Source organism: Salvia splendens, chromosome 1 (genome assembly GCF_004379255.2).
Source record: "Salvia splendens isolate huo1 chromosome 1, SspV2, whole genome shotgun sequence".
Taxonomy (NCBI): Eukaryota; Viridiplantae; Streptophyta; class Magnoliopsida; order Lamiales; family Lamiaceae; genus Salvia; species Salvia splendens.
In genome coordinates, this window is record NC_056032.1 from 24,723,374 (window position 1) to 24,750,235 (window position 26,862).

The following is a 26,862-nucleotide window of genomic DNA, read 5'->3' on the forward strand; positions in this document are numbered from 1 at the left end:
CCTATAGACAAATTATATACACAAAATACACACAATTCATACTGCACACACTACACAAAACAAATGGACTAAATACACAACACACAAAACACACAGAGTTTACATACACAAACACATACACAATATACACAAATAACACATTGTACACAAGATACATGTATTGTACACAAAAACACAAAATCTAGACACTACGTTACACACACACTACAGCAAAACATACACACTACAAATTGTAAACACACTAGTTACACTACACTTAGGCAGCACATACTACACACATTATACACACACGATAAACAAAAATGCAAAAAATAAAAAATAACTAAGACAACTTTTGAGGGGTTTAAATGTTCTGATGTGACACTTCATGGCCTCAGCACGAGTCTTTATGTCAGCTCCTCTTTGAGTGATACCTATCAAGTAAAAACTAGCATATGTAAGAAATAACCAAAAGCTTATTAATTTTAACTCAACGAACATCAGAAATAAATATGAGCATTTGCATCTCATTACTATGTGTAAGAGTTAGGATTGTGACAAATGACAACATAACCAATCAAAGAAATCCAAATAAATTTTCATGATAATGATTGCACCAAACTATAGAAGTCTATTACCTGAAAGGCAAAGCACAACACACTCTTTAGGAAACTTTGATGTTGTTGCAGGACCTGCTCAACAGACCATTCTTAAGTTAAGTTCAGTAGTCCAAGTAGTAGGTAACAACAAAGAAGTTATGTAAAAAATTTATGCAGCACCTAAACATTTTTCTCATCATATGGATCAAAATCTGTTTGTGATTCAACCTGCTCTTAAAAAGACACAAAAGCTAAAACAAAAAATTCATAAATTAAAAATTGTAGTACAAATATGATTTTATTAGTAGCAACATAAAAATTTTGAATAGGCGGCCTCATTTGTCAATGCAATTCATACAAAAGCATCTCAGTAAGCGCAATACTCTAACATCAAAGAACCAAAGACAACATGTATATAATAGTATTATCTAGCATTTTTAAAAAAGACCAATAAATAAAGATTGTATATAAATATTCACCATATGAAGGAAAGAGAATATCAAGAAAATTACATGATATGCAGATTAATCTACACCTTATATACGATTTCAGTTCAAATATCCATGATAAATTTATCAAAGTTAAACAATGGCAAAGGAATGGATAAAGGTTTATCTTAAAAGCAATACAAATATTTAAACAAGCAGATTCTTGACACCATAAACTTGTAAATATTGGAGAAAGAATAGCTAAGACATGACTATACCATATACTAAAGTTGCTAAATCTATAAAATATTTAGGTAGACGAGGAAACCACACAGAAAAACTAACAATTTCTTCAACGGGAGCATATTAACTAACCAGAAAATATTTCCACAAGAAAAACATAAGAATGCTAAATTATATTGAAAAATGGTCATCTATGAAATGATCAAAATACACCAAGTGACTTACAAAACAGATGCATTGGTCCCAAGAATGCTAAGCATCAGAGCTAGACAACAACTGTTTCAATTCTTAATAAATTTCTATGATATTGTGTCCAAAATCTCAGTTGAGACCAAACACGGAATCATTTTTTTCAGTAAGCTGCAAATCATATGAATTAGGGACAGATTTACACCCAAGAAAGTGGGATACTACCTCCGTCCCACTCAAGATGTCGGTGGCACGGAGTTTTAGAAAAAATTATTTAGTGTAATAAAGTAGTGAGAGGCAAGATAGTTGGGACATCTTAAGTGGGACAAACTTGGGTGGGAAGGGGGGAGTACAATGAACACACATAAATATGACCTAAATATACAACTGTCATAAATAAGGTCATGCAGTAATTTGAACCCTAACCTTCAAATATACAGAGTATCGGTTATTAAAACAATAAAGAAAGCATAATGTCATAAGCAATTATATAATATGTCTTGGTTCAATAATCAAAATATAAAATCGTCATAATAATAATTATTATTATTTTATGTTTTTGTTTTAATTTAGTACGTAATAACTAATTAAGAAAATTTGAAATTGTGAATTATATTCTACTACATTCATATACTAATAATAACTATAATTATTATTATTGATATTATTATATTATTTTGAAATCTGAATCATACATTATAATAATAATAAAAATATTATAATTATTATTATATTTTCATTAATGGCACAGAGATTTTTAGGTGGAGTAGCTCGGTATGATAAACTAGAATGAAGAAACGGTGATATATTTTAACAGCCCATTGTGCGACTCGTGGGATCAGCAGTTGCTTGTGACAATTCATAGCACACCTTTCATGCCTTCATCAGCCTGTTGCCAAAAACAACAATAAGTTTCTCAAGAGAAAGCTATAATTGGCCAAATAAACGTAGAAATGACATTGGACAAACAAAACAGAATCAGAGATATTATCAGTAGACAAAATTATGAAGAAAAATTAGAACAGTAGATAAAAAAGTTCTAATTCAAGTATTAAGTAAAGTGCTAATACAATTTTGAAAAACCAATAATCATATGAGATCATGTGAACATACAATTTTTAACATTTTAAGATATTACTGACCAACATCAACCACTCAGTAATGCAATCTTGTTAGATCTTTTAAAAAAAATGTTAGTCTATTTGCTTCCTCAGTATTGTACAAACTTTTCAAACTAAAATCCAAAGAATTATCTACACATTAAGTTAGTTAAGATGTCCCTAATAGATTAAATGTGATTCGAAGACTATTTATTCCCCATAACTAATATTAACAAAATTATCACACTATTGGTTCTTCGGACAACTTTTTTCAAATGCATCGATTAACAAATCTGAGCAGATATTTCAAAGACATACCTAATCTTCTGAAAAAGCATTCCATTGAAAAATATTCATCTTTACCCCCTACCCTGTTCAGAAGAACCATATTCTATGGATTTTAGCCCAACAGCAGACTAAGCCTGCGGCATTGGTAGTCTATAACGATTGAATGTTGGGATGCCAACGGGTCTTGATAAGCCCCCACTTTGTTCAGATGGATTAGACCTGTGGGCATTAAAAACTAATTACCATAACCAAAAAGGAAAGGACCAATGAGGTCATTAATAATTTTTCCCTTCAATATTATGCAAATATAAAGTATAGCAACAATTTACAATGAATGTCTTGCCTTGTCACACTACAATTTGGAACAGATTTGGGTCCAAAGACATTCCTCTCCATCATTTCAGTATATTATAGAGTATACATAAATAACATCAAGTTCAACATACTTAATTGTGCCTCGGTAAGCATCCTGACATATATCCAAATATCATCACCTACATAATTTGTAGAATTATCAGGAAAGACAATGTTCAAAACAAAAGCAATAACTATGCATTCACTCTCCACAACAACTTCCTTTGCTTAATAACACTTTGGAGATGCTGGTTGAGATATTACATTTTAAAATAAAAAAAGAAATTCAATCCAATTCAAAAACAGCCAGAATCACATGCCAAAGATATATAGCCAGAAAAACTCTTAACAACAAATAAAAGCATATCACAAAGACAGTTACCAAATCAGTTACCTTCTCAACCAAGCGAGGAAGAAAGATGGTTTCCTCTACTTCCGTCATAGTGTAGCCCTCATTTCTCAACATATCCAGAAGTTCGGGAATAATTTCAAGTACCTTATCAAAGTTACTTTGTGTTAAAATTTCAAGTACCTGCTCTTTAAAAGACACAATAGCTGAACAAAAAATTCATAAATTAAAATTTGAAGTATAGATTTTAACAATTTTGAATAGGCGGCATCATTTATCAATGCAATTAATACAATAAGTGTAATACTCTTAACATCAAAGAACCAAAGATAACATGTATACTATAGTATTATCTAGCATTTTTAGAAAAGACCAGTAAACAATTGGAGTATATAAAAAGAATATCAAGAAAATTAAAAATAAAAAGGCATGATATGGGGATTACGCTTCAAATATACATGATAAATTTATCCAAGTTAAACAATGGCCAATGTTATCAATCTCGTATGGCGGCTTATGGTGGTTCGCCTAAAAACCGCCACAGGGATATGGCGTATTAGTATGGAGGATAGGGCGGTCAATAATTAAATAAATAAAATAATTCTTATATATTTATATATAATTCAAAAATTAGAAAATAATAAAAATATAACATCTAAAACTATTAAAACAATTAAAAAGCATAAAATACAACTCTAATCTCCATGTTTCTTGCATAGTGCCCCATTCCTAAATGCAGTACACACGCAATGTTGTCAAATGGCAGATATGGCGGCGCTATGGCAGCGCCATGGTACTATGGCGTTTCCATCACCGAACGTCATGCTATAGCGCCATGGCACCGCCATATCTGCTATTTGATAACATTGTCAATGGCAAAGAAAAATTCAAAACAAGCAGATTCTTGACACCATAAACTTTTAAATATTGGAGAAAGAATAACTAACACAGAACAATACAATATACTAAAGTTGCTAAATCTGTAAAATATTTAGTTAGACAAGGAAACCATACATAGAAAAACTAACAATTTCTTCAACGGGAGCACGTTAACTAACCAGAAAAATTTCCTCAAGAAAAACAAAAGAACGATAAAATTATATTGAAAAATGATCATCTATGAAACGATCAAAAGACACCAACTGACTTACAAAACAAATTCACAGGTTAAGAGTTATTTTTCTAAGCAGACATTTGCATCATAGCTAGATAACATTGTTTCCATTCTTAACAATGATGCAGGATATTTTTCCCAAAATCTCAGTTGAGACCAAACATGCAATCATTGTTTTCAGTAAGCTGCAAATTATATGGTTGAGGGACAGTTTTACACCCAAAAAAAGTGGGATACAATGAACGTACGATGCAAAATCATAATTTAAGGGGGAAAACACACTTTAAATATGACCTAAATATGCAACTATCACAAATAAGATCAAGCAGTTGTTTGAACCCCAACCTTCAAGCCGCTCTTTCCACACAACACCTTTTAGTTGGGTAATTGTCTCTGCTTGGATAAAGGATCCTAATCTGCTCTAAAACTCTATAAACTCATTTCTGTTGGCTGTAAAGAAAACTAGGACAGTTAGTCAAAAATATCGTTCGCCGTGTCCCTGATGAGCCATCATACAACAGGTAAAAGAGGAAAAGTAAACAGCAGCTCAGACCTCGACATCTTCACGCTCCATAGGTTTAGAAATTTTTATTGTTTGTCATCCTCCATCACCCTTTTTGTTGGTACCAGATTTTCCAGATGTGGCTTTCTTAGTGGCAGCTGGCTAAAAAGAGATGTGCATACAAGTAAAACGGAAGAGTTAATAGTGATTAACTATATATGTATGTGAAGTAGCTAGATGTCTAGAATACTTGCTCCAAATGTGTCTCGTTATGTAATAGTAATATTTTACATTGCACTTACCTCTGCAGCAATAGGCTTCTTTCCACTAAGCATGAGTATGTTGATTATCCTTACGGCGAATGATGTATTCCAATTCCATAATCCTCTGCATAAGTAGGAGAAATTTGTCATAAAGAATACTAGTAATTAGTAAACAACAATGTTTATGGATGGCGTTTGGCGGCCAACCCAAAAACCGACAGTATGACATGATATGGCGGTCGATAAAATACTATGAACATACATATTTATCAATTCAAATAATAAGAAAATAATAAAAAAATGTAATATATCTGCTATTAAAACAGTCTAAAGCATAATGTCATAAGCAATTACTCTGCATATAATGTCTTGTTCAATAATCAAAAATATAAAACCGTCATAATAATAATAATAATTATCATTATTTTATGTTTTTGTTATAATTTAGTAATAACCAATTAAGAAAATTTTAATGAAAATTTGAAATTTTAAATTACATTCTAACTACATCAAAATACTAATTAATAATTATAATAATAATTATTATTATATTATTTCTTATTATTATGCTATATATTTACTTATTAAGAAAATCTGAATTTAAATAATAAAATTATGCATTATAATAATAAAAATATTATAACAACTATTATTATGTTTTTCATTAATAATTCATTAAGAAAATCTTAAAATAATTTTAATATTATTGATTATATTAAAATTATTATTATTATTACTTATTTATTAATAAAATTTTAATTATCATTAGATCATTCAGCCAAGGCAGGGGGCGGCAGGGAAACTAGGGCACTATGGGTGGCAGCGCCATGGCGCCACACTCATGGCGAAGTAGGGTGTTTTTGAGGGACTGTAAACTGATTCTAAAAAAAGCTCAAGTTTTGAGTTAATTTGTCATTTTATTTTATTAATTGGGCAGGGTTCAGGGCTAAAAACAAAGGCCATGGCACCGCCATGGCGCCTCACTCATGGCGGCAAATGTTCAAAACAAAAGTAATTAACTATGCATTCACTTGCCACAACTTTCATAGCTTAAGAAACAATGAATATCGTATAAAAAGTCTAAATGAACAACCCAACAATAGTAAGTTATAAGCTTACCAAGAATATTATAACCTATAGCCAAATTATTTAATACAGCTTTGGGGTGTCACCATGTTGTTCAGCAGTTAACTTGCGACTATTTGCAAGGATTTTAACTGGCTAATTATCTGCCAACAGGAATACATGGAACGATATAGCACACAAAAACAATAAAGCACTAGACTTATGCATTGAAGAATAAATAAGGCTGCTGGCTAACTCGTTACCTCAGCTCCATAGTTATCTAATAAGACTCCAACATGGTCAGCGGACTCGGTCCTCGTTCTGTTGTTCCTAGAACGCAAACCCTGTAAAATGTAAGGAATAGTCGTTGCAGCAGAATATGTTTGGATGACTTGTTTCATCAGTTCACGCATTTTTTCTCGAACTTTTTAATGTTATGTCCAGACTGCAGTCAAGATAATAAGACATTAGATACTGCTTGAGATATTACTTTCTGAAAAAAAATAAAAAGAAATTCAATCCAATTCAAAACAACCAGAATCATTTGACATTAACTTATAGACAGAAAACTCATAACAATAAAGAAAAGCACATCACATCAGTTACCTTCTCAACCAAGTAAGGAAGAAAGATGGTTGCCTCTGCTTCTGATAGTGTAGCCCCTCATTTCTCAATAGATCCAGAAGCTCTTGAAGAAATTCAAGTACCCTATCGAAGTTAAGGAAGATCAAGAGTCAAGAAAGGATCCAAGATTGTTCAAATATGTTAGATAAGAATTATCAGGACATATGTATTCTACGATGCAGGATATTGTGTCTAAAATCTCAGAATGAGACCAAACATGCAATCATTGTTTCCAGTAAGCTGCAAATTATACGGTTGATGGACATTTTTATAACCAATAAGTGGGATGCAATGAACCCACGATGTAAAACCATACGGTTGAGGGACATGTTTACACCCAAAAAGTGGGATACAATGAGCCCACGATGCAAAACCATAACTTAAGGGGGAAAACACACATAAATAGACCTAAATATTTAACTGTCACAAATAATGTCAAGTAATAATTTGAACCCTAACCTTTAAGCCGCTCTTTCCACACCGCACATTTTAGTTGAGTAATCGTCTCTACTTGAATAAGAGATCCTAATCTACTCTCAATCTCTTCCAAACTCATTTCTCTTGGCTGTAAAGAAAAATGGGTTGTTAGTAAAAAATATCTATCGTGATGTCCCTAATAATAATGCATTCAGCTATCATACCAAAGGTAAGAGGGGGAAAAGAAAACAGCACCTCAACAGTTCGTTCAAGCTCCACAGGTATAGTTGAATGATAATCTCTACTTTTTTCTCTATTTTTCCTTTTTTATTCCTTTTTTCTTTTTTTCCATTTTTTTCCTTTTTCCCCTTTTTTTCTTTTCTTTTTTTTCCTGTTTATCTTCTTTTTTTGGGAGTGTTCTCAGACTTCTATAGGGTTGTCCAGAGCTTGAATAGCTTCAGCTGCAACAGCGCTTTTTTTTTCCTTTTTTTCTTCCTATCGTAATGTTTACATCTGTAACCTGCAAGATTCAAAAATGTTGCTAAGGCAACACCGATTACTTGGTCACAATATTAACACTAACAACATGTTCTACATAGAGTCAAGAGAGAACTGAATTAACTTGTGGACTTGCGGTCATTGAAACCATAGCATACCTTCTTTATTGTTCGACAAACTTCTGAAAAATCTAGAGGAGTAATCTTTTTGGTGGATGCAAGTTCTGTTAGTTCAGCGACAACCTCTTTCCTCTCACACCATTTGAACCTTTTTGAAAATAAAATATAAACAGTATGAATAAAATGCTACCAGAATTATAATTATCTGCAGTGGATATGTGGCACGAGAAAAATCAATATAATGATATCGAAAAGTGGAATAACCTAATATATTTTTGATTATGAGATAAATGAGTTATAATGGAAAGTAGCATAATACCTTCAAAAGCACCATATGGCTTTAATCATTCGCTATTCGCTAATTGCTAATAATAGCTAAAGCAGAACCTTGTATATCTCTCAAGTTTTTCCCCTTTTTTCTTTTTTTTCCTTTTTATTTTTGTTTTCTTTTCCTTTTTTGTCCTCCTTGGGAAGTGTTCTCAGACCCCTATAAAGGTTGCCCAGTGCTTGAATAGCTACAGCTGCAACAACAATGGTTTTTTTATTTTTTTTGTCCTTTTTTTCTTCCTATAGTAATGTTTACATTTGCGATATAGCCTGCAAGATTCAAAAATATTGCTCGGGCAACACCAATAACTTGGTCAAGAAATTAACAACAACAATATGTGATGTATAAGTCAAGAGAGAACTGGATTAACTTGTGGACATGTGGTAATGGAAACCATAGCATACCTTCTTTATTGTTCGACAAACTTCTGAAGAATCTCCAAGAGCAATCTTTTTGGAGGATGCAAGTTCTGTTAGTTGAGTAAGCGTCTCTACTTGAATTCCTAATCTGCTCTCGATCTCTTCCAAACTGCTTTCTCTTGGCTGTAAACAAAATGGGTCGGTTAGTCAAAAATATCTATTGTGATGTCCCTAATAATGTATTAAGCCATCATACAAACGGTCAGAGGGGAAAAGAAAACAACAGCTCACACCTCAACATCTTCATGCTCGACAGGCTTAGTTGAGTAATCGTACTTCTTTTTTCTTTTATTTTTCCTTTTTTTCTTTTTTCCCATTTTTCCTTTTTTTCCTATTTTTCTTTTTTTCCCTTTTTTGTCCTTTCTCTTGGGACTTGTTCTCAGACCCCTACAAAGGTTTCTTATAGTAACCTGCAAGATTCAAAAATGTTGCTCAGGCAACACTAATTACTTGGTCACAATATTAACACCAACAACATGTTCTACATAAAGTCAAGAGAGAACTGGATTAACTTGTGGACTTGCCGTCATGGAAACCATAGCATACCTTCTTAATTGTTCGACAAAATTCTGAAAAATCTCCAGAAGTAATCTTTTTGGTGGATGCACGCTCTGTTAGTTCAGCGACAATCTCTTTCCTCTCACACAATTTGAACTTTTTCTGAAAATAAAATATAAAAAGTATGAATAAAATGCTACCAGAATCATAATTATCTGCAATGGATATGTGGTACGAGAAAAATCAATATAATGACATGGAAAAGTGGAATAACATTATCTATTTTTGAGTACAAGATGAATGGGTTATAATGGAAAGTAGCATATTAACCTTGAAAAGTTCCATATTGCTTCACTCATTCGCTAATAATAGCAAAAGCGGAACCTTGTAATCTCTCAAATTTTTGGATAACTACAAGGGGAGAGATATAAGATAGGTTTAGTGCCACCAAACAACTAAAGTTAGCAAACCTCATTCAAGGAATAAAAATTTTAGATGTTCATACAATTTCTTGTAAACAAACCCTCAATGTTTCATAAAAGCATGTTTCAGCTGCTCTTTAAAAAGACACAGTAGTTGAAACAAAAAATTCATAAATTAAAAATTGAAATATAGATTTTATAATTAGGAAGATAACAATTATGAATGGGTGGCCTCATTTTTTAAAGAGATTCATACAAAAAAGCATTTAAATAAGTTTAATACTCTAACATCGAAGAACCAAGGACAACATGTATACTCAACTAAAATTGACAAAGCGGTATATAAAGAGAATATCAAGAAAATTAAACATAAAAATTCATGATATGAGGATTAATCTACACCCCATATACTATTTTGCATCAAATATACATGATAAATTTTTCCAAATTAAAAAATGGCAACAGAATTGATAAAGGTTTATCTTAAGAGCAATAGGAAAATTCAAAACAAGCAGATTATATGATCCATATAATTGTAAATATAGGAGGAAGAATAACTAAGACAGAACAATTCCATACTAACGTTGCTAAATCTATTAAATATTTAAGTAGACAAGGAAACCACAAATGGAATAACTGACAATTTCTTCAACGGGAGCATATTAACTAACCAGAAAAAATTTCATTATGAAAAACAGAAGAACGATAAACTTATAATGAAACAATCATCTATGAAACAGATGCACCGGTCAAGAGTTATTTGTAAGTATACATTAGCATCAAAGACAGATAAATTGTTTCCATTTGTAACAAATTTCGGTGATGCATGATATTGTGTCTAAAATCTCATTTAAGAGACTAAACATGCAATCATTGTTTCCAGTAAGCTGCAAATAATACGGTTGATTGACATGTTTATACCTAAACAGTGGCATACAATGAACCCTTGATGAAAAACCATATCTTAAGGGGAAAACACACATATCTGACCTAAATATGTAACTGTAATTAAAAAGGTCAAGCGCTATTTCGAACCCAAACCTTTAAGCTGCTCTTTCAACACATCAGATTTTAGTTGAGTAATGTCTCTACTTGAATAAGGGATCCTAATCTGCTCTCAATTTCTTCCAAACTCATTTCTCTTGGCTGTAAAGAAAAATGGGCCAGTTAGTCAAAAATATCTATCATGATGAATATCTATCATGATGCCCCTAATAATAATGTATTCAGCTATCATACCAAAGGTAAGAGGGGGAAAAGAAAACAGCACCTCAACATCTTCAAGCTCCACAGGCATAGTTGAGTAATAGTCTCTCCTTTTTTCTCCTTTTTTTCCTTTTTTTCTTTTTTCTTTTTTCTTCCATTTTTTCCTTTTTTTTCTTTTCTTCTCTTTTTTCCTTTTTTTCTTTTCTTCTCTTTTTTCCTTTTTTTTCCTTTTTTTGGGAAGTGTTCTTAGACTCCTATACAGGTTGCCCAGAGCTTGAATTGCTTCAGCTGCAACAGCAATGTTTTTTTTCCTTTTTTTCCTTCCTATCGTAATGTTTACATCTGTGATATAACCTGCAAGATTCAAAAATGTTGCTCAGGCAACACTAATTACTTGGTCACAATATTAACACCAACAACATGTTTTACATAAAGTGAAGAGAGAACTGGATTAACTTGTGGACTTGCGGTCATTGAAACCAAAACATACCTTCATAATTGTTCGAGAAATTTCTGAAAAATGAAAAATCTCCACGAGTAATCTTTTTGGTGGATGCACGCTCAGTTATTTCAGCGACAACCTCTGTCCTCTTACACATTTGAACCTTTCTGAAATTAAAATATATAAGGTATGAATAAAATGCTACGAGAATCATAACTATCTGCAATGGATATGTGGTATGAGAAAAATCAATATAATGATATGGAAAAGGGGAAAAACCTTGTCTATTTTTTATTATAAGATGAATGGGTTATAATGGAAAGTAGCATATTAACCTTGAAAAGCTCCATATTGCTTTAATAATAGCAAAAGCGGAACCTTGTAAATCTCGTAAATTTTTGGATACCTATAAGGGGAGAGAGAGATATAAGATAGGTTTAGTGCCACCTAACAACTAAAGTTAGCAAACCTCATTCAAGGAATAAAAATTTTGGATGTTCATACAGTTTCTTGTAAACAAACCCTTAATATTTCATTAAAGCATGCTTCAGCTTCTCTTTAAAAGACACAGTAGTTGAAACAAAAAAATCATAAACCAAAAATTGAAGATCAGAATTTGTCCTTAGCAAGATAACAATTTTGAATGGGTGGCCTCATTTTTTAAAGCGAGTCATACAAAAGCATCTAAAAAAGTTTAATACTCCAACATCGAAGAACCAAACACAACATGTATACTGCAACATTATATAGCCTTTTTAAAAAAGACCAATAAACAAAGCGGTATATAAAGAGAATATCAAGAAAATTAAAAATAAAAAGCCATGATATGAGGATTAATCTACACCCCATATACTATTTTGCTTTAAATATACATGATAAATTTTTCCAAATTAAACAATGGCAACAGAATTGATAAAGGTTTATCTTAAGAGCAAAAGGAAAATTCAAAACAAGCAGATTATATGATCCATATAATTATAAATATAGGAGGAAGAATAACTAAGCAATTCCATACTAACGTTGCTAAATCTATAAAATATTTAAGTAGACAAGGAAACCACAAATGGAATAACTGACAATTTCTTCAACAGGAGCATATTAACTAACCAGAAAAATTTTCCTTATGAAAAACTGAAGAACGATAAAATTATAATGAAACAATCATCTATGAAACAGATGCACCGGTCAAGAGTTATTTGTAAGTATACATTAGCATCAAAGATACATAAATTGTTTCCATTTGTAACAAATTTCGGTGATGCATGATATTGTATCTAACATCTCATTTAAGAGACTAAACATGCAATCATTGTTTCCAGTAAGCTGCAAATCATACCGTTGATTGACATGGTTATATCTAAACAATGGCATACAATGAACCCTTGATGCAAAACCATATCTTAAGGGGAAAACACACATATGTGACCTAAATATGTAACTGTAATAAAAAAGGTCAAGCGCTAATTCGAACCCAAACCTTAAGCTGCTCTTTCCACACATCAGATTTTAGTTGAGTAATGTCTCTACTTGAATAAGGGATCCTAATCTGCTCTCAATTTCTTCCAAACTCATTTCTCTTGGCTGTAAAGGAAAATGGGCCAGTTAGTCAAAAGTATCTATCATGATGCCCCTAATAATAATGTATTCAGCTATCATACCAAAGGTAAGAGGGGGAAAAGAAAACTGCACCTCAACATCTTCAAGCTCCACAGGCATAGTTGAGTAATAGTCTCTCCTTTTTTTCTCTTTTTTTCCCTTTTTTCTTTTTCCTTTTTTTCTTTTCTTCTCTTTTTTCCTTTTTTTCTTTTCTTCTCTTTTTTTCCTTTTTATGGGAAGTGTTCTTAGACTCCTATACAGGTTGCCCAGAGCTTGAATAGCTTCAGCTGCAACAGCAATGCTTTTTTTTCCTTTTTTTCCTTCCTATCGTAATGTTTACATCTGTGATATAACCTGCAACATTAAAAAATGTTGCTCAGGCAACACTAATTACTTGGTCACAATATTAACACCAACAACATGTTTTACATAAAGTGAAGAGAGAACTGGATTAACTTGGGGACTTGCGGTCATTGAAACCAAAACATACCTTCATAATTGTTCGACAAATTTCTGAAAAATCTCCACGAGTAATCTTTTTGGTGGATGCACGCTCTGTTATTTCAGCGAAAACCTCTTTCCTCTTACACCATTTGAACCTTTCTGAAATTAAAATATAAAAAGTATGTATAAAATGCTACGAGAATCATAATTATCTGCAATGGATATGTGGTATGAGAAAAATCAATATAATGATATGGAAAAGTGGAATAACCTTGTCTATTTTTTATTATAAGATGAATGGGTTATAATGGAAAGTAGCATATTAACCTTGAAAAGCTCCATATTGCATTACTCATTCGCTAATAATAGCAAAAGCGGAACCTTGTAAATCTCGTAACTTTTTGGATACCTATAAGGGGAGAGATATAAGATAGGTTTAGTGCCACCTAACAACTAAAGTTAGCAAACCTCATTCAAAGAATAAAAATTTTGGATATTCATACAGTTTCTTGTAAACAAACCCTCAATATTTCGTAAAAGCATGCTTCAGCTGCTCTTTAAAAAGACACAGTAGTTGAAACAAAAAATTCATAAATTAAAAATTGAAATATAGATTTTATCATTAGGAAGATAATTATGAATGGGTTGCCTCATTTTTTAAAGAGATTCATACAAAAAAGCATCTAAATAAGTTTAATACTCTAACATCGAAGAACCAAGGACAACATGTATACTCAACTAAAATTAACAAAGCGGTATATAAAGAGAATATAAAGAGAATATCAAGAAAATTAAACATAAAAATTTATGATATGAGGATTAATCTACACCCCATATACTATTTTGCATCAAATATACATGATAAATTTTTCCAAATTAAAAAATGGCAACAGAATTGATAAAGGTTTATCTTAAGAGAAATAGGAAAATTCAAAACAAGCAGATTATATGATCCATATAATTGTAAATATAGGAGGAAGAATAACTAAGACAGAACAATTCCATACTAACGTTGCTAAATCTATAAAATATTTAAGTAGACAAGGAAACCACAAATGGAATAACTGACAATTTCTTCAACGGGAGCATATTAACTAACCAGAAGATAAACTTATAATGAAACAATCATCTATGAAACAGATGCACCGGTCAAGAGTTATTTGTAAGTATACATTAGCATCAAAGACAGATAAATTGTTTCCATTTGTAACAAATTTCGGTGATGCATGATATTGTGTCTAAAATCTCATTTAAGAGACTAAACATGCAATCATTGTTTCCAGTAAGCTGAAAATCATACGGTTGATTGACATGTTTATACCTAAACAGTGGCATACAATGAACCCTTGATGCAAAACCATATCTTACGGGGAAAACACACATATCTGACCTAAATATGAAACTGTAATAAAAAAGGTCAAGCGCTAATTCGAACCCAAACCTTTAAGCTGCTCTTTCCACACATCAGATTTTAGTTGAGTAATGTCTCTACTTGAACAAGGGATCCTAATCTGCTCTCAATTTCTTCCAAACTCATTTCTCTTGGCTGTAAAGGAAAATGGGCCAGTTAGTCAAAAATATCTATCATGATGCCCCTAATAATAATGTATTCAGCTATCATACAAAAGGTAAGAGGGGGAAAAGAAAACAGCACCTCAACATCTTCAAGCTCCACAGGCATAGTTGAGTAATAGTCTCTCCTTTTTTCTCCTTTTTTTCCTTTTTTCTTTGTCCTTTTTTTCTTTTCTTCTCTTTTTTCCTTTTTTCTTTTCTTCTCTTTTTTTCCTTTTTTTCCTTTTTTTGGGAAGTGTTCTTAGACTCCTATACAGGTTGCCCAGAGCTTGAATAGCTTCAGCTGCAACAGCAATGCTTTTTTTCCTTTTTTTCCTTCCTATCGTAATGTTTACATCTGTGATATAACCTGCAACATTAAAAAATGTTGCTCAGGCAACACTAATTACTTGGTCACAATATTAACACCAACAACATGTTTTACAGAAAGTGAAAAGAGAACTGGATTAACTTGTGGACTTGCGGTCATGGAAACCAAAACATACCTTCATAATTGTTCGACAAATTTCTGAAAAATCTCCACAAGTAATCTTTTTGGTGGATGCACGCTCTGTTATTTCAGCGACAACCTCTTTCCTCTTATACCATTTGAACCTTTCTGAAATTAAAATATAAAAAGTATGAATAAAATGCTACGAGAATCATAATTATCTGCAATGGATATGTGGTATGAGAAAAATCAATATAATGATATGGAAAAGTGGAATAACCTTGTCTATTTTTGATTATAAGATGAATGGGTTATAATGGAAAGTAGCATATTAACCTTGAAAAGCTCCATATTGCATTACTCATTCGCTAATAATAGCAAAAGTGGAACCTTGTAAATCTCGTAAATTTTTGGATACCTATAAGGGGAGAGATATAAGATAGGTTTAGTGCCACCTAACAACTAAAGTTAGCAAACCTCATCCAAGGAATAAAAATTTTGGATGTTCATACAGTTTTTGTTAAACAAACCCTCAATATTTCATTAAAGCATGCTTCAGCTAACCTCATTCAAGGAATAAAAATTTTGGATGTTCATACAGTTTCTTGTAAACAAACCCTCAATATTTCATTAAAGCAGGCTTCAGCTGCTCTTTAAAAGACACAGTAGTTGAAACAAAAAATTCATAAATTAAAAATTGAAATATAGATTTTATCATTAGGAAGATAACAATTATGAATGGGTTGCCTCATTTTTTAAAGAGATTCATACAAAAAAGCATCTAAATAAGTTTAATACTCTAACATCGAAGAACCAAGGACAACATGTATACTCAACTAAAATTAGCTAAGCAGTATATAAAGAGAATATACATGATAAATTTTTCCAAATTAAAAAATGGCAACAGAATTGATAAAGGTTTATCTTAAGAGCAATAGGAAAATTCAAAACAAGCAGATTATATGATCCATATAATTGTAAATATAGGAGGAAGAATAACCAAGACAGAACAATTCCATACTAACATTGCTAAATCTATAAAATATTTAAGTAGACAAGGAAACCACAAATGGAATAACTGACAATTTCTTCAACGGGAGCATATTAACTAACTAGAAAATTTTCCTTATGAAAAACAGAAGAACGATAAACTTATAATGAAATAATCATCTATGAAACAGATGCACCGGTCAAGAGTTATTTGTAAGTATACATTAGCATCAAAGACAGATAAATTGTTTCCATTTGTAACAAATTTCGGTGATGCATGATATTGTGTCTAAAATCTCATTTAAGAGACTAAACATGCAATCATTGTTTCCAGTAAGCTGCAAATCATACGGTTGATTGACATGTTTATACCTAAACAGTGGCATACAATGAACCCTTGATGCAAAACCATATCTTACGGGGAAAACACACATATCTGACCTTAATATGTAACTGTAATAAAAAAAGGTCAAGCGCTAATTCGAACCCAAACCTTTAAGCTGCTCTTTCCACACATCAGATTTTAGTTGAGTAATGTCTCTACTTGAACAAGGGATCCTAATCTGCTCTCAATTTCTTCCAAACTCATTTCTCTTGGCTGTAAAGGAAAATGGGCCAGTTAGTCAAAAATATCTATCATGATGCCCCTAATAATAATGTATTCAGCTATCATACCAAAGGTAAGAGGGGGAAAAGAAAACAGCACCTCAACATCTTCAAGCTCCACAGGCATAGTTGAGTAATAGTCTCTCCTTTTTTCTCCTTTTTTTCCCTTTTTTCTTTTTCCTTTTTTTCTTTTCTTCTCTTTTTTCCTTTTTTCTTTTCTTCTCTTTTTTTCCTTTTTTTCCTTTTTTTGGGAAGTGTTCTTAGACTCCTATACAGGTTGCCCAGAGCTTGAATAGCTTCAGCTGCAACAGCAATGCTTTTTTTCCTTTTTTTCCTTCCTATCGTAATGTTTACATCTGTCATATAACCTGCAACATTAAAAAATGTTGCTCAGGCAACACTAATTACTTGGTCACAATATTAACACCAACAACATGTTTTACATAAAGTGAAAAGAGAACTGGATTAACTTGTGGACTTGCGGTCATGGAAACCAAAACATACCTTCATAATTGTTCGACAAATTTCTGAAAAATCTCCACAAGTAATCTTTTTGGTGGATGCACGCTCTGTTATTTCAGCGACAACCTCTTTCCTCTTACACCATTTGAACCTTTCTGAAATTAAAATATAAAAAGTATGAATAAAATGCTACGAGAATCATAATTATCTGCAATGGATATGTGGTATGAGAAAAATCAATATAATGATATGGAAAAGTGGAATAACCTTGTCTATTTTTGATTATAAGATGAATGGGTTATAATGGAAAGTAGCATATTAACCTTGAAAAGCTCCATATTGCATTACTCATTCGCTAATAATAGCAAAAGTGGAACCTTGAAAATCTCGTAAATTTTTGGATACCTATAAGGGGAGAGATATAAGATAGGTTTAGTGCCACCTAACAACTAAAGTTAGCAAACCTCATTCAAGGAATAAAAATTTTGGATGTTCATACAGTTTTTGTTAAACAAACCCTCAATATTTCATTAAAGCATGCTTCAGCTAACCTCATTCAAGGAATAAAAATTTTGGATGTTCATACAGTTTCTTGTAAACAAACCCTCAATATTTCATTAAAGCAGGCTTCAGCTGCTCTTTAAAAGACACAGTAGTTGAAACAAAAAATTCATAAACCAAAAATTGAAAATCAGAATTTGTCATTAGCAAGATAACATTTTTGAATGGGTGGCCTCATTTTTTAAAGCGATTCATAAAAAAGCATCTAAACAAGTTTAATACTCCAACATCGATGAACCAAAGACAACATGTATACTGCAACATTATATAACCTTTTTAAAAAAGACCAATAAACAAAGCGATATATAAAGAGAATATCAAGAAAATTAATAATAAAAAGCCATGATATGAGGATTAATCTACACCCCATATACTATTTTGCTTCAAATATACATTATAAATTTTTCCAAATTAAACAATGCAACATAATTGATAAAGGTTTATCTTAAGGGCAAAAGGAGAATTCAAAACAAGCAGATTATATGATCCATATAATTATAAATATAGGAGGAAGAATAAAAAAGACAGAACAATTCCATACTAACGTTGCTAAATCTATAAAATATTTAAGTAGACAAGGAAACCACACATGGAATAACTTACAATTTCTTCAACGGGAGCATATTAACTAACCAGAAAAATTTTCCTTAAAAAAACTGAAGAACGATAAAATTATAATAAAACAATCATATATGAAACAGATGCACCGGTCAAGAGTTATTTTTCTAAGCATATATTAGCATCAAAGACAGACAAATTGTTTCCATTTGTAACAAATTTCGGTGATGCATGATATTGTGTCTAAAATTTCATTTAAGAGACTAAACATGCAATCATTGTTTCCAGTAAGCTGCAAATCATACGGTTGATTGACATGCTTATACCTAAACAGTGGCATACAATGAACCCTTGATGCAAAACCATATCTTACGGGGAAAACACACATATCTGACCTAAATATGTAACTGTAATAAAAAAGGTCAAGCGCTAATTTGAACCCAAACCTTTAAGCTGCTCTTTCCACGCGTCAGATTTTAGTTGAGTAATGTCTCTACTTGAATAAGGGATCCTAATCTGCTCTCAATTCTCTTGGCTGTAAAGGAAAATGGGCCAGTTAGTCAAAAACATCTATCATGATGCCCCTAATAATAATGTATTCAGCTATCATACCAAAGGTTAGAGGGAGAAAAGAAAACAACACCTTAATATCTTCAAGCTCCACAGGCATAGTTGAGTAATAGTCTCTCCTTTTTTTCTCCTTTTTTTCCTTTTTTCTTTTTTCTTTTTTCTTTTTTTTCTATTTTTTCCTTTTTTTCTTTTCTTCTCTTTTTTCCTTTTTTTCCTTTTTTTGGGAAGTGTTCTTAGACTCCTATACAGGTTGCCCAGAGCTTGAATAGCTTCAGCTGCAACAGCAATGCTTTTTTTCCTTTTTTTTTCTTCCTATCGTAATGTTTACATCTGTGATATAACCTGCAAGATTCAAAAATGTTGCATAGGCAACACTAATTACTTGGTCACAATATTAACACCAACAACATGTTTTACATAAAGTGAAGAGAGAACTGGATTAACTTGTGGACTTGCGGTCATGGAAACCAAAACATACCTTCATAATTGTTCGACATATTTCTGAAAAATCTCCACGAGTAATCTTTTTGGTGGATGCACGCTCTGTTAATTCAGCGACAACCTCTTTCCTCTTACACCATTTGAACCTTTCTGAAAATAAAATATAAAAAGTATGAATAAAATGCTACGAGAATCATAATTATCTGCAATGGATATGTGGTACGAGAAAAATCAATATAATGATATGGAAAAGAGGAATAACCTTGTCTATTTTTGATTATAAGATGAATGGGTTATAATGGAAAGTAGCATATTAACCTTGAAAAGCTCCATATTGCTTTACTCATTCGCTAATAATAGCAAAAGCGGAACCTTGTAAATCTCGTAAATTTTAGGATACCTATAAGGGGAGAGATATAAGATAGGTTTAGTGCCACCTAACAACTAATGTTAGCAAACCTCGTTCAAGGAATACAAATTTTGGATGTTCATACAGTTTCTTGTAAACAAACCATCAATATTTCATTAAAGCATGCTTCAGCTGCTCTTTAAAAGACACAGTGGTTGAAACAAAAAATTCATAAACCAAAAATTGGAGTACAGATTTTGTCATTAGCAAGATAACAATTTTGAATGGGTGGCCACATTTTTTAAAGCGATTCATACAAAAGCATCTAAAAAAGTTTAATACTCCAACATCGATGAACCAAAGACACCATGCATACTGCAACATTATATAGCCTTTTTAAAAAAGACCAATAAACAAAGCGGTATACAAAGAGAATATCAAGAAAAATAAAAATAAAAAGCCATGATATGAGGATTAATCTACACCACATATACTATTTTGCTTCAAATATACATGATAAATTTTTCCAAATTAAACAATGGCAACAGAATTGATAAAGGTATATCTTAAGAGCAAAAGGAAAATTCAAAACAAGCAGATTATATGATCCATATAATTGTAAATATAGGAGGAAGAATAAAAAAGACGGAACAATTCCATACTAACGTTGCTAAATCTATAAAATATTTAAGTAGACAAGGAAACCACACATGGAATAACTAACAATTTCTTCAACGGGAGCATATTAACTAACCAGAAAAATTTTCCTTAAGAAAATCAGAAGAACGATAAAATTATAAGGAAACAATCATCCATGAAACAGATGCAACGGTCAAGAGTTATTTGTAAGCATACATTAACATCAAAGACAGATAATTTTTTTCCATTTGTAACAAATTTCTGTTATGCATGATATTGTGTCTAAAATCTCATTTAAGATACTAAACATGCAATCATTGTTTCCAGTAAGCTGCAAATCATACGGGTGATTGACATGTTTATACATAAACAGTGGCATACAATGAACCCTTGATGCAAAACCATATCTTAAGGGGAAAACACACATATATATGTCCTAAATATGTAACTGTCATAAAAAAGGTCAAGCGCTAATTTGAACCCAAACCTTTAGGCCGCTCTTTCCATACATCAGATTTTAGTTGAGTAATGTCACTACTTGAATAAGGGATCCTAATCTGCTCTCAATTTCTTCCAAACTCATTTCTTTTAGCTGTAAAGAAAAATAGGCCATTTAGTAAAAAATATCTATCATGGTGCCCCTAATAATAATGTATTCAGCTATCATACCAAAGGTAAGAGGGGGAAAAGAAAACAGCACCTCAACATCATCAAGCTCCACAGGCATAGTTGAGTAATAGTCTCTCCTTTTTTCTTTTTTCTCCTTTTTTTTCCTTTTTTATTTTTTTTTCCTTTTTTCCATTTTCTTTTCTTCACTTTTTTCCTTTTGTTGTGAAGTGTTCTCAGACTCCTATACAGGTTGCCAGAGCTTGAATAGCTTCAGCTGCAACAGCAACTCTTTTTTTTCCTTTTTTTTCTTCCTATCGTAATGTTCTGCAAAATTCAAAATGTTGCTCAGGCAACACTAATTACTTGGTCACAATATTAACACCAACATGTTCTACATAAAGTCAAGAGAGAACTAGATTAACTTGTGGACTTGCCGTCATGGAAACAATAGCATACCTTCTTAATTGTTCGACAAACTTCTGAAAAATCTCAAGGAGTAATCTTTTTGGTGGATGCAAGCTTTGTTAGTTCAGCGACAGCTTCTTTCCTCTCACACCATTTGAACCTTTCTGAAAATAAAATATAAAAAGTATGAATAAAATGCTACCGGAATCATAATTATTTGCAATGGATATGTGGTACGAGAAAATCAATATAATGATATGGAAAGTGGAATAACCTTATCTATTTTTAATTATAAGATGAATGGGTTATAATGGAAAGTAGCATATTAACGTTGAAAAGCTCCATATTGCTTCACTCATTCGCTAATAATAGCAAAACCGGAACCTTGTAAATCTCTCAAATTTTTGGATACCTATAATGGGAGAGATATAAGATAGGTTTAGTGCCACCTAACAACTAAAGTTAGCAAACCTCATTCAAGGAACAAACATTTTGGATGTTCATACAGTTTCTTGTAAACAAACCCTCAATATTTGATTAATGCATGCTTCAGCTGCTCTTTAAAAGACACAGTAGCTGAAACAAAAAAATCAGAAATTAAAAATTGAAGTACAGATTTTATCATTAGCAAGATAACAATTTTGAATGGGTGGCCTCATTTTTTAAAGCAATTCATACAAAAGCATCTCAATAAGTTTAATACTCTAACATCGAAGAACCAAAGACAAAATGTATACTGCAGCATTATATAACCTTTTTTAAAAAGACCAATAAACAAAGCAGTATTTATAGAGAATATCAACAAAATTGAAAATAAAAAGCCATGATATGAGGATTAATCTACACCCCATATACTATTTTGCTTCAAATATACATGATAAATTTTTCCAAGTTAAACATTGGCAAAGGAATTGGATAAAGGTATCTTAAGAGCAAAAGGAAAATTCAAAACAAGCAGATTATAGAATCCATATACTTGTAAATATAGGATGAAGAATATCTAAGACAGAACAATTCTATACTAACGTTGCTAAATCTGTAAAATATTTAGGTAGACAAAGAAACCACACATGGAATGACTGACAATCTTCAACGGGAACATATTAACTAACCAGAAAAACTTTCCTTAAGAAAAACAGAAGAACGATAAAATAATTATGAAACATAATCATCTACGAAATGATCAAAACACACCAACTGACTTAGAAACAGATGCACCGGTCAAGAGTTATTTTTCTAATCATACATTGGCATCAGAGCAAGATAAAATTGTTTCCATTTGTAACAAATTTCTGGGACGCATGATATTGTGTCTAAAATCTCAGTTTACAGACAAACATGCAATCATTGTTTCCAATAAGCTGCAAATCATACGGTTGATGGACATGTTTATACCCAAAAAGTGGGATACAATGAACCCTTGATGCAAAACCATATTTTAAGGGGGAAAACACACATAAAAACTCACATATATATATGACCTAAATATGTAACTGTCATAAATAAGGTCAAATGGTAATTTGAACCCTAACCTTTAAGCTGCTCTATCCACACAGCACATTTTAGTTGAGTAATCGTCTCCGTTTGAATAAGGGATCCTAATCTGCTCTCAATCTCTTCCAAACTCATTTTTCCTGGCTAGTTAGTCAAAAATATCTATCGTGATGTCCCTAATTGTATTCAGTTATCATACGAAAGGTATTAGTGGAAAAGAAAATCGTAGCTCAAACCTCAACATCTTCAAGCTCCACAGGCACAGTTGAGTAATCATCTCTACTTTTTTTTCTTTTTTCCTTTTTTTTCTTTTCTTTTCTTTTTTTCCTTTTTTCCTTTTTTTTGAGAAGTGTTCTCAGACCCCTAAAAAGGTTGCCCTTTTCTGCAACAGAAACTATTTTTTTTCCTTCTTCCTATCGTAATGTTTACATCTGTGATAACCTGCAAGATTCAAAAATGTTGTGCAGGCAACACGAATTATTAGGCTACGATATTAAGACCAACAATATGTTCTGAATAAAGTCAAGAAAGAACTGGATTAACTTGTGGACTTGTGGTCATGGAAACCATAGGATACCTTCTTTATTGTTCGACAAACTTCTGAAAAATCTGCAGGAGTAATCTTTTTGGTGGGTGCAAGTTCTGTTAGTTCAGCGACAGCCTCTTTCCTCTCACACCATTTGAAGCATTCTGAAAATAAAATATAAAAAGTATGAATAAAATGCTACCAGAATCATAATTATCTGCAATGGATATGCAGCATGAGAAAAATCAATATAATGATATGGAAAAGTGGAATAACCTAATCAATTTTTGATTATAAGATGAATGAGTTATAATGGAAAGTAGCATAATACCTTGAAAAGCTCCATATTACTTCAATCATTCGCTAATAATAGCAAAAGCGGAACCTTGTATATTCTCAAATTTTTGGATACCTATAACGGGAGAGATATAAGACAGAATTACTAAGGCAGGACAATACCATGCTAACGTTGCTAAATCTATAAAATATTTAGGTAGACAAGGAAACCACACAGAAAAACTGACAATTTCTTCAACGGGAGTATATTAACTAACCAGATAAATTATCCTCAAGAAAAACAGAAGAACGATAAAATTATAATGAAATGATCAAAAGACACCAAACTGACTTGCAAAACAGATGCACAGGTCGAGAGTTATTTTTCTAAGCATACATTAGCATCATAGCCGGATAAAATTGTATCCATTTGTAACAAATTTCTATGATGCAAACATGCAATCATTGTTTCCAATAAGCTGTAAATCATACGGTTGAGGGACATGTTTACACCCAAAAAGTGGGATACAAAGAGCCCACGATGCAAAACCATAACTTAAAGGGGAAAACACACGTAAACAGACCTAACAATATAACTGTCACAAATAAGGTCAAGCAATAATTTGACCCTAACCTTTTAACCGTTCTTTCTACACCGCACATTTTAGTTGAGTAATCGTCTTTATCCTAATCTGTTCTCAATGTCTTCCAAAGTCATTTCTCTTGGCTATAAAGAAAAATGGCTCAGTTAGTCAAAAATAATAAATTCAGCAATCACACAAAAGGTAAGAGGGAAAACAACAGCTCAAACCTCAACATCTTCATGCTCCACAGGCATAGTTGAGTAATCGTCCCTACCTTCTTTTTTTTCCTTCTTTTTTTCTTTCTTTCCTTTTTTTCTTTTTTTCATTTTTTCCATTTTTTTTCTTTTTTCTTTTTTCTTTTCTTCTTTTTTTTTCCTTTTTTTGGGAAGTGTTCTCAGACTCCTATACAGGTGGCCCGGTGCTTGAATAGCTTCAGCTGCATCAGCAACACTTTTTTTTCCTTTTTTTTCTTCCTATCGTAATGTTTACATCTGTAATAACCTGCAAAATTCAGAAATTTTGTGGACTTGTAATGGTTACAAATGTTTACGTCAGCAACACTTGGCCACGATATTAAGACTGACAATATATTATACATGAAGTCAAGAAAGAACTAGATCAACTTGTGGACTTGTGGTCATGGAAACCATAGCATACCTTCTTTATTTTTTCTACGTACCTACTTTGAAAACTGTTCTGCATTAAACGGTTCTCTTAAAATTGGTGTTTTGCCTTTTTCCAAAGCTGCAATCATAATCTTCTCTTTCTTATGCAACCTGATCCATAAATAGAAAAATATATTCAAATAGGTGAGTAATATAATTAGTAAAGTTTTTTATATAAATCAGTAGTAGAACAAACAATAGGCATGAAACAATATGGGACCTTAAAATCACAAGTTCATCATCTTTGTTTTTGGATACCATATACAAATGTTTTGATGCATCTAAATATTAGACTTTATAACCTATTTATTGAATTGAAGAATTAACAGAAAAATATGGCAAATATTGAATTAAAGAATGAGCTCAAATGCATGACCGAACTAGTATTACTCAACATCCCAGATATAATGCTTACTATATTAAATAGGTTTCTTAATATCCCAGAGATATTGCTTATTCAAATGCACGCAGCAAACAAAGGCATGAAGTGCCCCAAAACCTCAACAGTGGGCATAATTGTGCAATGTTTAGTTTGTGTATGACATTGAGTATACAAACCTAAACAAAATTGCTCGTCCCGTTGCAGCTAGCCATAGCCCATATAGCACACATGCATTATCTTTTTCAAAATCTTGCATGAATAAATCCTCCCCATGCATGCTCCAACAGTGAGTTAATTAGAATCAGAGGAACAAAGTCCCCAACACCATGATGAGTATGAAGAATAAGAGGAGAGGAGCCTTATGTATCTTGTCGCCACATTCAACATCACACGGTAAGAAATTCACTATAAATAGAACATCCCTATCAACCCTTTTTCCCATCACAATCTCTCATCAGTTTCATCATATACACTTATCCATTCCACCCACAAAAATCCATGTTTCCACACATTCAAGTTTGGAGGAAAGTGCTTCAAGAGTCTAGCTAGCAAGGAGAGGAGAGTTGCATATTGTTCATTCATCAAGCTTTTTCTCATCATCTAAGTAAGTTCCCTACCAAAATTCTTTCTGCAAAGCATCATTTAGTACGTATCTCCATCCCAAAACCCAAAACACAAGCATGCTTAATATTTCTTCAAGATCTCAACTCTTAAGCATAAATAGGAAAACCTTGGCCTCTAGAATCACAAATACATAAGCCAATTAATTAAAGATTAAACTAAGGAAATAAGAAATCATACATGGGCTGGAGTTTCTGCCCTCCGGCGGCTCGGCGGCGGCGACGGCAGCCCGGCGGTGGTGACGAAATCCGGCAAAAGACGACACTCTTTTTCAATGTCTTTTCAACCCCTCTTGATTTCTGAAAATTTAAGCAAAGATTCAAAGTTTAGAAACTTGTTTTACAAAATTTAAAAAGTGAAATATACTCACCTCCGAAGCGACGGCGGCCGGCGCAGCGGCGGCGGCAGCCCGACGGCAGCAGCGGTGGTGCTGGTGGAGAAGGAGACCGAGAGAGAGAGTGAGAAGAGGGGAAAGAAGGAAAGAGAAAGGAAGAAGGGAGAGAGGGGCGGCGGGACGGCGGCTGGTCGGCGCCGGCGTGACCGGCAGTAGCCGTTTCTGGCAGAGGCGAGAGAGAAGGGAGATTTGAGAGAGAGACGTGGGGAGGGGGGCAGGAGGCGCAAAGTTAGTATGACGTG

The 26,862-nt window shown here is 32.5% G+C and overlaps 1 long non-coding RNA gene across 37 annotated transcripts; it reads right to left on the reverse strand.

The window, feature by feature from the left end:
- Positions 1-267: 267 nt before the first annotated feature.
- Positions 268-26,862, reverse strand: LOC121745579. Of its 37 annotated transcripts, XR_006038884.1 has the most exons (54): positions 26,597-26,862; positions 26,407-26,525; positions 25,238-25,334; positions 24,786-25,059; positions 24,609-24,701; positions 24,030-24,110; positions 23,750-23,862; positions 23,409-23,613; positions 23,211-23,316; positions 22,185-22,254; positions 21,953-22,090; positions 21,730-21,842; positions 21,365-21,597; positions 21,152-21,256; positions 19,995-20,076; positions 19,714-19,826; positions 19,309-19,577; positions 19,112-19,200; positions 17,870-17,951; positions 17,589-17,701; positions 17,185-17,452; positions 16,972-17,076; positions 15,825-15,906; positions 15,544-15,656; positions 15,141-15,407; positions 14,928-15,032; positions 13,814-13,895; positions 13,533-13,645; positions 13,136-13,396; positions 12,924-13,027; positions 11,782-11,852; positions 11,495-11,613; positions 11,069-11,358; positions 10,840-10,944; positions 9,707-9,787; positions 9,425-9,538; positions 9,112-9,288; positions 8,864-9,001; positions 8,451-8,652; positions 8,171-8,279; positions 7,770-8,034; positions 7,557-7,662; positions 7,080-7,181; positions 6,737-6,918; positions 6,528-6,637; positions 5,448-5,532; positions 5,197-5,307; positions 4,989-5,093; positions 3,575-3,676; positions 3,273-3,320; positions 2,857-3,045; positions 759-2,327; positions 618-671; positions 268-413 (listed from the first exon to the last, which is right to left on the reverse strand). It is a non-coding gene; the product is annotated as an uncharacterized LOC121745579 (long non-coding RNA). The 37 variants fall into 37 exon arrangements; XR_006038882.1 differs by lacking the exon at positions 6,528-6,637 and having other exon boundaries at positions 23,211-23,312; XR_006038867.1 differs by lacking the exon at positions 6,528-6,637 and having other exon boundaries at positions 22,203-22,254.